A 12,323-nucleotide genomic window follows, 5' to 3' on the forward strand; every position below is an offset into this window, starting at 1 on the left:
CTGATAGACCGAGTTGGCTGTCAGTTGAGGCTAGGGAGTGAGTTCAGTTGCAGAGGCCTGAAGGCTTCCACATGAGACCAGTAAGCTGGCATATTTTTGATATTTTTTCTTGAACCTTGGTCCAGGATGAACTCTGCTCTCCCTTTCAGATCATGTCTGCAGTGGTCAACAGGCACCTTCTAACTCCTCTGGTTGCAGGGTCCTGGCAACTGGGGTTCACATGATCCATCGGTTCTTTAGACAAATTGGCTTCACATGTCTTTGTTTTCTTCACTCTTCCCTTCTCCTGGCATGGAGAGAAAAATAGTTCCACTTTAGACGGCTACTCAGACGCTTTGAAGAACCCAGTCACTACTCACCCACGTGGAACGTAGAACATGGCTAAGCAACTTCTAATACCTATCGGTACATAAGAAATGTGCAATGCAAACATGCCCACTGCTCTGTCATAAAGCACCAGTATTACCTGTGGGTTTTCTTCTGCCAAAGAAACTATGTTAATTATATTTAATAGAGTAACTTTACTACTGTAAATGCAACACAAACGGAGAAGGGAAACCAAAAGGTTCATAAAGTTACAAGTTGTGCATTACATTATACTTTAGATGACCTCCTGCTGGTTTTGAAGGGAAAACATCTAACTTTATTCTATTCTCCCTTGGTATTAGCCTCAATTTCCTTTTCAAGCTTCTCAAACACACACAAGAAGCTTTTGATTGTCAAGAGTTCCAGTGCTCTACTAGACAGTCAATGTGTATTTATGAATGGAATCACTAAAGAAGCAACCTGACTCCACCTCGGGAGCAGTTTCAGCTAGCCCTTAGAGAGTCTCTGTGACCAGAAAGGAAACTAAACAGAACTGGTTTGGCCTTATTTTCACAATTGTTTTGGCTCTCTCCAGGGAAATGCACAAAGCATTCTTGAGTTGCATATGCTATGCATTTCTTCTTTGTTTATTTATGCCCCACCTTCTTCTAGAAATCATTTTAAGATGGTGGCTACAGATGTATGTGGTAACACAAATTTATGATAGCTGATAAAAAATTAGGTAAAAGAGAAGTGATTGAAAGTTAATTGTCACCAACAACAAGTTTATTAGATAAAACGTTGTTATGAAATCTTGCCTATTTTCTAGACATAGACCCCTAATGTGGCTGTTAAATGGCAGTTAATAAAAATACCAATTGTTATTGCTTTTCTTAGTAATTGTAAGATAAAAACTAACCAGTAGCTGTGAAGATATACGACTATTTAAAAAAATACGTGTTCAGTCTTATGGGTATGCATAGAATGGATATGTTCTCAATCTGTTTTATAAATACTTATTTACTTTAAGCTACCTCTTCTAACATTCTTCCCTATCCATTGTTTCGAGACACATTCACCTAACTGAATTCATAGGATGGAATCTCTGCATGTAGCAAATTATTAGTGGATTCAGCTGCTAACTGGACTTTTGGAGTGTTGCCTCCACCCACAAGTGACATGGGAAAAAGTCCTAGTGATCTACTTCCAGAAAATTAACCCTTGAAAACATGGAGTAAAATTCTATTCTGATACACATATTGCTGCCACAAGTCAGAATCAGCTTGATGATAATTGATATGGTGGGTGGGAGAGGTGAGACATAATATTTAGAGATCCTGACATACATATACTTTATTAACTGATTTTTTTCCTAAGGATAGATTTTGAAATAACTAAGCCAGAAAATTTGCATATCTGTATGCCAATCACTTTCTTCTTTCATATTTATTGGACATCTATCATGAAGGTCAGTTTCGAGCAGGACTATGTTATCAAAACTAACTATTCTTCGTTTGGTGCTAGAGTTAACTGGGGGCCCAGAATTCATCTACTTGCCCCAGGGATATGCACAAAGGTTTCCTCTGGCACTAAAACATATTTTTCTAGCAGTTTAGGAGGCAAGGTGTCTGAATTCAGAGTCTTGATTTTTTTCCTTTTTTAGGACCTGGAGAAAAGCCCGTATCTCTTTAGTTTCTACATCTTGGTTCCTTAGTGATCTCTCCTGAGCCTTGGCTTTTGTCTTCCATTTCTACTTGCCTAAACAGCTCTTTTTCATTTCTGGTTGTTGTTGTTGTTAAGGTTCTATTGAGGCAGTAAGCCCACGGACAACAGAAACACTGCACCATCCTCACTGTTGTTTCTATGTTTGAGCCCATTGTTGCAGCATTGTGTCAAGTCATCTTGTGGTGCACCTTCCTCTTTATCGCTGCCCCTCCACTTTACCAAGTATGATGACCATCTGTGTTAGTCCGGGTAGACTGGAGAAACAAATCCAGGGAGACTAGTAAAAGTAGAAGCTTTATATACAAGAGCAACTGAATTTTGAAAAAACATCCAAGCCCAGTACAGATTAACTCCATTAGTCTGATATTAGCCCATATGTCCGATACCAATCTATAAAGTCCTCTTCACACTTACAGTGGTGTTGTAAGCATCTCAGTGCTGGCGTGGGTCTCCATGTGGCTCCTCCAACTCCAGAGCTTTGGCATAACTCCATGTGTCTTGTCAACTGGAATGTCTTGCAGGGAGTGAGTATCTCTGGCCTCCAACGAGCTATTTATATCCGTAGTGCCTCCAAATGATGTCATCAAGCACTGACCCGATTGATATGCTAAACTCCAACCCATCACTCCAAATAGTCTCAAATTGGCACCAGATTATATAATTACCACGGATCACCCCTTGTCAACTTGACACTTCCACACAACTCTAGTCATCAAGCACATGGACTTGAGTTGGACTGGGCTGGGATGCCTTCTTGATATAAAGTTTCTTCTTAAAATATGGGTGTCAATATGTGTGTCACTGGTTTTGTTTCTCTAGCCAACACAACCTAACACACTAAGCATACAATCCAGCTGAGCCATTGCCTTGGTTCTCATAGTCTGAAAAATCATGTCCTCTCTAAGACCATCTGACAATGGTCCCATCTTACAAACTTTGGGTGTTATCCACAACCTCTAGCTTTTAGATGGGGGACGCTCAGCCCTGGGCTTCAGCTCTGCCTTACAGGCTCACAGGGACAGAACCTCAGCTCCTTGGTGTTATTCACCCCATTCTTTGAATCTGTCTGAGTGGAGACCATGTCTCCCCAGATTCACTAGACCTTGTTCTTCTGCCGGTTGGGCTTGGCAGTCCCACACTCTCAGCTGTAGGTGGCATCCTCTTCCTTTGGCCCACCTTAATGCCCTGCCACTCTGGAACCCAGTGGCTAGGGCCCCACCCTTTCAAACAATGCAGGATTTGCTCCTCATGCTCCTTCGGATGATCCCTGAACCACTCTAGATCTCCAAACTCACTGCCTTCTAGTCATTTCCAGCACATAGTGACCATCTAGGACAGAGGAGAACTGCCCCTTTGCATCTCCAAGGCTGTAAATATTTGCAGCAGCAGAAAGTCTCGTTTGATCCTCATAGAGAAGCTGGTGGATCCAAACTACTAAACTCGCAGTTAGTCCGGGGCATGATCCACTAAGCCACCGGAACTCCCGAGGCGCTCCTGAGATTAACCCTTTCTTTTCTTGGAGGATCCCAGATGAAGCTGTGGCCTGCTTCCTGCCCACAGAATTCTGGGAGAAACAACTTTCGTTCTTTCTCTGTGTCCTTCAGTTTGAGCTGAGGACATTTCAACTGTGGCAGGTAAATAGATATCAGCCACCGATGTAATTGAGTTTTTGTAGCCATGCCCTTGGTGAATATTCTGGGACACAATCATTAGTCTGTACAACAAAATATTCCAAATCCTGAAGTTCTTTTACCATTGTGTGGAGTTTATTTTCAAGATCACATCTTTCCTCATACACTGTCCTATAAGTGGCAAGGACACACACACAGCCCTTTCAGATCTGACTTAGAAATCTCCTCAGGCAAATATCCAAGATTATCACTTACAAGATTTACCCTTTACCAAACATTTGAACATAATTTAGACAAATCCTCTGCTTTCATACAAAATATTTTCCTCCACTGATAAATTACATGCTCAATAATTTCTTTTAACGTTTCACCAAATTACATTTAATGTCCACATTTTAGCAATATCCTGTTATCAATACCGTATGTATTCTCTAAGACAAAAGTGACTTTATGACTCTTCTCACTTCTTTCTGGCCCTTCACCAGAATTTCCGTGGACATCCATAATTCTACCCAAAGCCTCTTCAAGACAGTCTAGGTTTTTACTTTTAGACTTCTTAAATCTTTCAGTGTCTGCCTACTATCAATCCCAAACTGCCTCCATGTCTGTTAGAGCAGCACCTTTGCTCTTTTGGTACGAAATTCTATATTAGTTATTTCATGCTGTTCCAACAGCAATACCACAAGTGGGTTTCTTTGACATACAGAAATTTATTGTCTTGATTTTTGAAAGGCTAGAAGCCTGAATTCAGGGTGCTGGCTCTGACTTGGCATGTCATCCACATCTGCTTGCTTAATATGCTTCTGCTAGCTTTTTCAAGAGATTCATTCAAGACATGCTCCACAACAATCCTGTTGCATAAACATAAATTAAAACTCATGCCCACGCTCAGTGGTGGCATTAAACCTGTTCCTATGGGTCAGCAGAATTCATACCCAGTTTTCTGTTGAGTTTGGCTAACTGGTTGTTCAAATGGCACTTGTAATCAGGGTTCTCCCTAAGGCGAGCAGCTGAGCAGTCACCCCGTATGGAAATCACACGTTTACAGTACTTACTCTCCAAGTACTGGTCTCTACTGACAATATTTCCAAAGTATGCAAGACAAAGTCTTGTCATTCCTGCCTCCAAGAAGCACTCTAGCCAGACTTCTCCCAAGACAGATCTGTTTGTCCTTTTGGCAGTTGATGGTGCTTTCAATGTTCTTACCCAGCACCACAATTCAAATGCCTTGATTCTTTCTCAGTCTTCTTTCTCAAGGCCCAACTTTCACAAGCTGATGAGCCATGGAAAATACTATGACTTGACACAGGCACACCTTAGTCTTCAAAGGAACATCCTTGCTATTCACTACTTTAAAACGTGTTGTGCAGGTAGATTTACCTAATGCAACACAATTTTGATATCCTGGCTACTGCTGCCATGAGCATCGATTGCAGATTCAAGAAAGACTAGATTCTTGAAAATTTCAAACTTTTCTCCATATTACCTATTGGTCCAGTTGTGAGGCTATATGGTCTTCTTTACATTGAGTTGTAATCCAGACTGAAGGTTCGATCCTTGATCTTTGTTAGTAAGTGATGTATCAGCAAGTCAAGTTCTCCTGACTTTCAGCAGGCATCATTGTGTCAGCTGCACATCAAAGGTTGCTAATAAGTTTTTTGATAGCAGAGCTAGTCACAGTCCTGAACAATGAGCAGGGGGTGCAATAGTGGCTCAATCCGTGTGGGGACCCAGCAGTGACTTTTTTTTACACTGTCATCCATAACCTTCTGAAAACCAAGTCTTCAAAATTTAAACTTTGATATCATTTCCTCCTTCAGATTTGGATGTTATTATTTACAATCCTCAGATCACACAGGCTGGTGTTTTTATTCTTTGACAAGATGCAGTCTTACTTCTTTCCATCCCCTACTTCAGTGGAAATTTTTTCTTTTTTTCTTTTTAGAGGTTTCTGCCTTACATAGGTCCTGGTTTTCCCAAACTTACTATACAAACCCAGGAATGCCTGGGATGCCAACAAGGAGAGACGCTTCCCTTTAGCTGATGCCCTTTAGCCAACTGGGAAATAAGTGTTGGGCTGCTAACTACAATGTGCCTTAAACCTACTGTCTACTCCACAGATGAAAGGTGGTGACTTCTGCTCTCATAGAAACATAGTCTTGTAAACTTTTAAGAACAGTTCCACACTGTCCTACACGGTCAATGTGAGTTGGAATTAACTCCATGACAGCAGGTTGCTGTGTGTGTGTGTGTGTGTGTGTGTGTGTGTGATTATGTAGAATCCCTAGGTTGTGAATACAGTTAACATACATGGCTGTTAACCAAAAGACTGGGAGTTAATTTGAGACAACCAGAAGGCATCTTGAAAAACAAGGATAGCCACCTACTCAAAAACAAGTAAAAAACATTCACTTAAAATCTCATGGGACATAGTTCCAGTGACACTGTGGGATCTCTGTCGACTGGAATTACGTCTATTGCAACTGGCCGTCATGGCATGGCGAGCATTGGGTTAAGGGAGTGACGAGATGGAGTCCTGTCTGTTTTCTGTGTTATCAAAAAACCAAACTCCCTCCATTCTGACTTGTGGTGGCCCAATGGGACAGGGTAGAACTGCCCTTGTGGGTTTCTGAGACTAACATTTGGGGAGAGTAGAAAGTCTTTTCCTTTCCCTGAGGAGAAACTGGTGGTTTCTAACTGCTAGCCACTTGGTTCACAGCCCAACTCGTAGGCCACTAAGCCACCAGGCCTTCGGGAATAGCTAATTATCCAAGCTGAAGTTTAATACCCACAATTTAACTATTTGCAATATAGGAAACAAAATTGGACTTCCTAAAACGTACAGTGGCATATTTTTAGTACAAAAAATAAATGAAGATTATAGAAAGACAAACTTTAACATTGGTTGGTTAAAAGTTATATGTTTTAAAAATAATAAAAGAAGAGAAGTTATGACCGTTTAGCTGGGAGAGGTGTTCTTGTATTGAGGGAATGTGCTCAAGAAGGCCCAATGTCCACCCACTACCCTACTAAACCTATAAATAAATGCGCATAGGTCTATTTCCCCCATAATCATAAATATATTTACATATGTACATGTCTGTATTTAGGCTTCTCTCTGTGCCCTTTGCCTCCTACTCCTTTCCTCTGTGTCCTTATGCTTTCCTCCTGTCCCACTACCAAGTACAGCCTTTATTCTGGTTTCAGTAATTCTTCTTAGTTACCTTGCCCTTGGTCACTCCCTACCAGTCCTCCCTCCACTGGTTTTTAACCACTCGTTGCTCCCTTGTCCCTGGGTTGGCCAACACCTCCTCCCTTCCCCTACCTCTCATACTCTCATGTCCCTCCGGGGTCGTTCATCCCGTTATTTTCTTCTCACATTGTTTGTCCAGCCTATCTTATCTAGGTGGACCTGCAGATATAATATGTCATTTCATGATATCCACCTTCCCGACATGGTTGCTGAAGACAGATGTGTGCATAAGCAAATGTGGTGAAGAAAGCTGATGGTGCACAGCTATCAAAAGATATAGCTTCTGGGGTCTTAAAGGCTTAAACGCAGACAAACGGCCATCTAGCTCTGAAGCAACAAAACCCACAGAGAAGAAGCACACAAGCCTAAGTGAACACAAAGTGTTGAAGGGATCAGGTAGCAGACACCAAAGAACAAAAACCATCATTGTGTGATCACCTTCCCCACAGAAACGCTGAAGATGAATGTGTACACAAGTAAGTGCGGTGAAGAAGGCTGATGGTACCTAGCTATCGAGAAATATCGTGTCTGGGGACTTAAAGGCTTGAAAGTAAACAAGTGGCCATCTAGCCCAGCAGCAACAAAGCCAACATGGAAGCAGCACACCAACATGTGTGATCATGAAGGGCCAAGGGGACCAGCACCAAAGGTGGGGAGGGGGGAATCATATCATCGTGAATGAGGGGAGCGCATGATGGGGACCCAATGCCCATCTGTAGGCAACTGGACATCCCTTGCAGAGGGGTAGTGGAGAGGATATGAGTCACTCAGGGTTCAGTGTAGCAATAATGAAACTCACAACCTTCCTCTAGTTCTTAAATGCTTCCTCCCCGCCAACTATCATGATCCCAATTCTACCTTACAAACCTGGTTAAACCAGAGGATGCACAGCAGTACACTTGGGATCTGGAAACACAGGGAATCTAGGACAGATTAACCCCTTAGGACCCAAGGGTGAGAGTAGCAATATTGGGAGGGAAGTGGGGGTAGAAAGGGGGAACCAACCTCGGGGATCTACATATAACCTCCTCTCTGGGGCATGGGCAACAGGAAAGTGGGTGAAAGGAGACGCCGGGCAGTGTAAGATAAGATAAAATAATAATTTATAAATGATTAAGGGCTCATGAGGGAGGGGGAAACAGGGAGGAAGGGGGAGGGAAAAAAGGAAAATGAGCTGATTCCAGGAACCCAAGCAGAAGGCAAATTTTGAGAATGATGAGGGCAATGAATGTATAAGGGTGCTTTACTCAATTGATGTATGCATGGATTGTGATAAGAGTTGTACGAACCCCAATAAAATGATTTTTAAAGAGAAGTTAAAACAGATATTTATCAAATCTTAGATCAATTTTTTGACATGTTTACGTTTTAAATATAAAGCAGAATAAAAAACTAGGAAAGCCAAAATGGAAGCATGCAGGACAGAATTTAAAATTTGAAATAAAGAAAAACATAAATATTAAGGTAAAGGAGAAAGAGGGGAGGGATAAACACACAGCATAACTGAAGCTCTAATAAACTTATTTTTTTAATCCTCAATAGTCATTAAGAAAAGTAACCTGCTTAAAACAAATGAGTCTCCTGAATAATGGGGAAAAGGCATACACAGACAAATCACAGGAGAAAGAAGGAATCTGAGCAAAGTGTAGCCTTCTTCCGGAGTGAGCTGATGGGGTCTTGGTGATTCGGCCTGGAAGTGACTCTCTATGACCCCAGCCTACCATAGAAGATAAGACTAAAAAGTTAAACAAAACAAAACACAGTGCTCGTTGGAAAAATCGACCACAAAAGAAATGACTCTGAATAAGTTTGAGCTCAAAAGTGAGTAGTTAATGAAGGAGACCCTTCAAAACAAAAGAGTAAGAGGTTCTTTTCTCATGCTATCCTATTTAATCTCAATTAGCTCTCAGATGGACAGAGCTTCATAACCCTCGATTTAAAGCAGAGAAACCAAAAGCTTAGACCGTAAGAGAGACTTGTGTAGGGACATCAGGTATATGGAAGAGCCAGAACTGGAACACACGAATATTCATAGTTTATCATTGTTCTGGTTTCCAACTTGCTAAAAAATATTCATGATTTTTCCACTGCCATAGAACAAATAGACCTATGATTTGTGCCTCACAAGACACTGATGATTTGATGTGCTATCATGTTTCAGATAATTAAATTTAATTCCCCCTGGAACTTTGGAACTTTGCATTGTCCCATGAGTGGGGACTTCAGAAGCCTGGGTGGGGAGCGTGGATGGGTGCTATGATTTACTGTGTCTTGTTAGGTTTCCTGCTTCTGTCCTGCCTTTTTCTGAGGAACAACAGCATAGACAAAAAAATCCAACAAACCCAACCTCTTCCCTGGACAGCAACGCTTCCAAAGAGATGCTGCGCTAATTCTTGGAGTCTCCCTCTTCTGCTAGCCCTCCTTCCCCTTCAGACCACCCTCCCCTCTTCCTCACTCTGCAGCTGCAGAATCACCACCACATCTCCACTCATTGTAAGCGACCAGACTAGGCAAATAGAAAGACAAATGGTTAGTCAGGGAAATTTGGGTCACCATGATGGGAAAGGTGCACTGGAAAACATTATGGCCAGAGTCTCTTTGAAACATGCTGAAACTTGACAGATGAGTATCCATAAAATGACAAAGGCCTCCCTGTGTAAGGCCCTTTGCCACTAGTGCTTCTCCCTGGGAAACTAACTGCCCTCGACTGTCAGTGAAAATATTATTTTTTTTCTGGTACTGATTCTTATCTATGTTTCTCCAACCACAAAATAGGCTGCACTTTGCATATGTGGGTTTTCTCTAGCATATTGACTACTGTTCGCCCTCTCAATTTTATCAATAAAAAATGATGGCCTGTCCTGCTGATTAAATTGTTGTGACCGGAAGAATCAATGGGATTCTGTAATATGAGAACCCTACTATTGGGAGAACCCTATGTTGTTTTTGCTATTTGTTTGTTTTAAAGTGGTGTTAATGATCCTCCAAGGTCTATGAAATAGATCTGAATATATTTAGAAAGATTTGAATCTGCATGTGGTAGTTATACAATCTGTTGTCAATTTGAGACTTAAGAGAGAAAGGGTAGAGTTTAGCCTGTCAATCAAGCTGCATTCTTTGCAGCTTGATGGCTTCTTTTTGGATGTACTAAAGAGATGACTAGCTCTCTGGAGACGGGCCATTGACTCATTCCATGGGAGACATTCTTCTGGAAAAGCACATGGAGCTATGCTAGGGCCCTGGAGCTGATGGAGCCTTGTGGAGACATCTGCCAGCTCTGAAATGCTTCTACTGCCACTGGATCCACAAGACTTCCACCCACTGGTCTGTGATCTTCCTGCATTTGGTGTCTATGCATGTGTTTCATGAGTGAGTCTGAAGAGATTAATATCACACATATGGGCTAATAGCAGACTTATGGACTTGATCTGGTCTGGACTGGGATGTATCTCAATATTCAATTGCTCTTGTATATAAAGATGTTCCTTGTATACATATGAGTGTCTATGAATTGCTTCTCTAGTCTAGCCAGGCTAACACACTGCACAAATAATGTGTGCTAAAATTGATAAATATACTGATACTAATCTGACTATGCAGTTTCTCATTCAGTTTATTTTGTTTGGCTCATTGTTTTCTAGAAAATAAAATATTAAAATGAAGAAGAAGAAAACAAGACAAGAAACCTGAGGGGATCAGGATGTATTGACCATTTTAGCAATTATAAAAAGGAGGGATCTTAGGACTATGGCCTTGGGAGACCACTATGTCAATTGGGGGACAACTAGGTCAATTGGCATGACATAGCAACGTTCTTATATCCTGTTTCAGTGAGTAGCACCTGAGGCGCAAATAGCTTTTGAGTGACCATCTAAGATGCACCTATGGGTTTCTCCTTTACCCGAACAAAGAAGAGTGAAGAAAATCAACACTAGAGGAAATGATTTATCTAAAGGACTAATAGACCATGAAAAAAAAAATCACTGGGAGGCTGGCCCCAGCACCATAAATTAGGTGGATTCCTGCCGCTCCCCCGAAAAGAATTTGATCCAAAGGACGACATTGACTCTGCAGCTCTGGGAGATGGACATATTTGATCAGAGCACACGGGAGCAGATGAAGGGGCAGGAGGAGAGAGTGGAACACAGGCTGGCCCACCAGGCCGTGATGATGATGTTCCTGAGTAGAGCAGCCAGTTCACAGAGAGAACAACATGGCTGGCCCCACTATGAGACATGATGCCCCTCAGTGACTAAGGGAAATACAGGGGACAGCACCGGAGACACAGTGTGGGAATTGCACCTGACCTGATCCCACCACACCGAGGCAAATCACTGGGGGAGTGCAGCGGAACAGCAAGGGAATGGAGTGGCAAGGTCCCCAGGGAATGCTGAAAGTGGACTTTGGGGCCAGGGCGTGGTGCCCCAACAGACTGGACTGGAAAACGCTCCTAAGGGCCAGCAAACGATCCCTGAACTAACTACAAGCTTTTCTCTTGTGAACTGTTTTGTTCTGTTCTTTGTCAGTGGTTTGTTTTTGTTGTTTTGTTGTCTGGTTGTCTACTGTTGCTTTGTTTTCCTCTGTCTAGTTTTCGTGCATGTTAGTGACTCCACAGGTCTGTCTGAATAGGACAGGCTGGATGAACTATCTGGAGGAAAAACAACGGGACCGACAGTTCTGGGGGGACTTGGGGTGGGGGGGTAGGGGGGGTAAGGAAGCGGTGTTAACAAACCCAGGGACAAGGGAAAAACATGGGACCCCAAATGGTAGAGAAGGGGGAGTGGCAGGCCTTGTGGGAAATGATCAAGGGTAAGGTTGCTTAGAGAAGAGGTATACTCTAGCCCAGGTGGCGATGAAGCATGGTAGTAGGGCAGGAGGAAAGTCAAGGGAGATGGAGGAAAGAGCTAGGAGTCAAAGGGCATTTATGGAGGTCTAGACAAAGACATGTATATGCAAATATATATAGGAGGATGGGGAAATAGATCTATGTGTCTATATTTATAGGTTAAGTATTAAGGTGGTGGAAGGACCTTGGGCCTCTACTCAATCACTCCCTCAATGCATGAATACTTTCTTTTATTAAATTGGAACTCTATGATGCTCACCCTCCCGACACAACGGCTGGAGCCAAAGGGAGTGAACAAGTAAATGTGGTGAAGAAAGCTGATGGTGCCCGGCTATCAAAAGAGATAGTGACTGGGGTCTTAAAGGCTTGAAGATAAACAAGCGGCCATCTAGCTCAGAAGCAACAAAGTCCACATGGAAGAACACACCAGCCTATGTGATCGAGTGGTCCCGAAGGGATCAGTTACCAGGCATCAAAGAACAAAAAATCATATCATTGACTGCACACCTCCATGATAGGATCGCTGAGGACAAATGGGTGCATAAGCAAATGTGGTGAAGAA

The sequence above is a fragment of the Tenrec ecaudatus genome, chromosome 3 (assembly GCF_050624435.1).
Source record: "Tenrec ecaudatus isolate mTenEca1 chromosome 3, mTenEca1.hap1, whole genome shotgun sequence".
NCBI classification, from domain to species: Eukaryota; Metazoa; Chordata; class Mammalia; order Afrosoricida; family Tenrecidae; genus Tenrec; species Tenrec ecaudatus.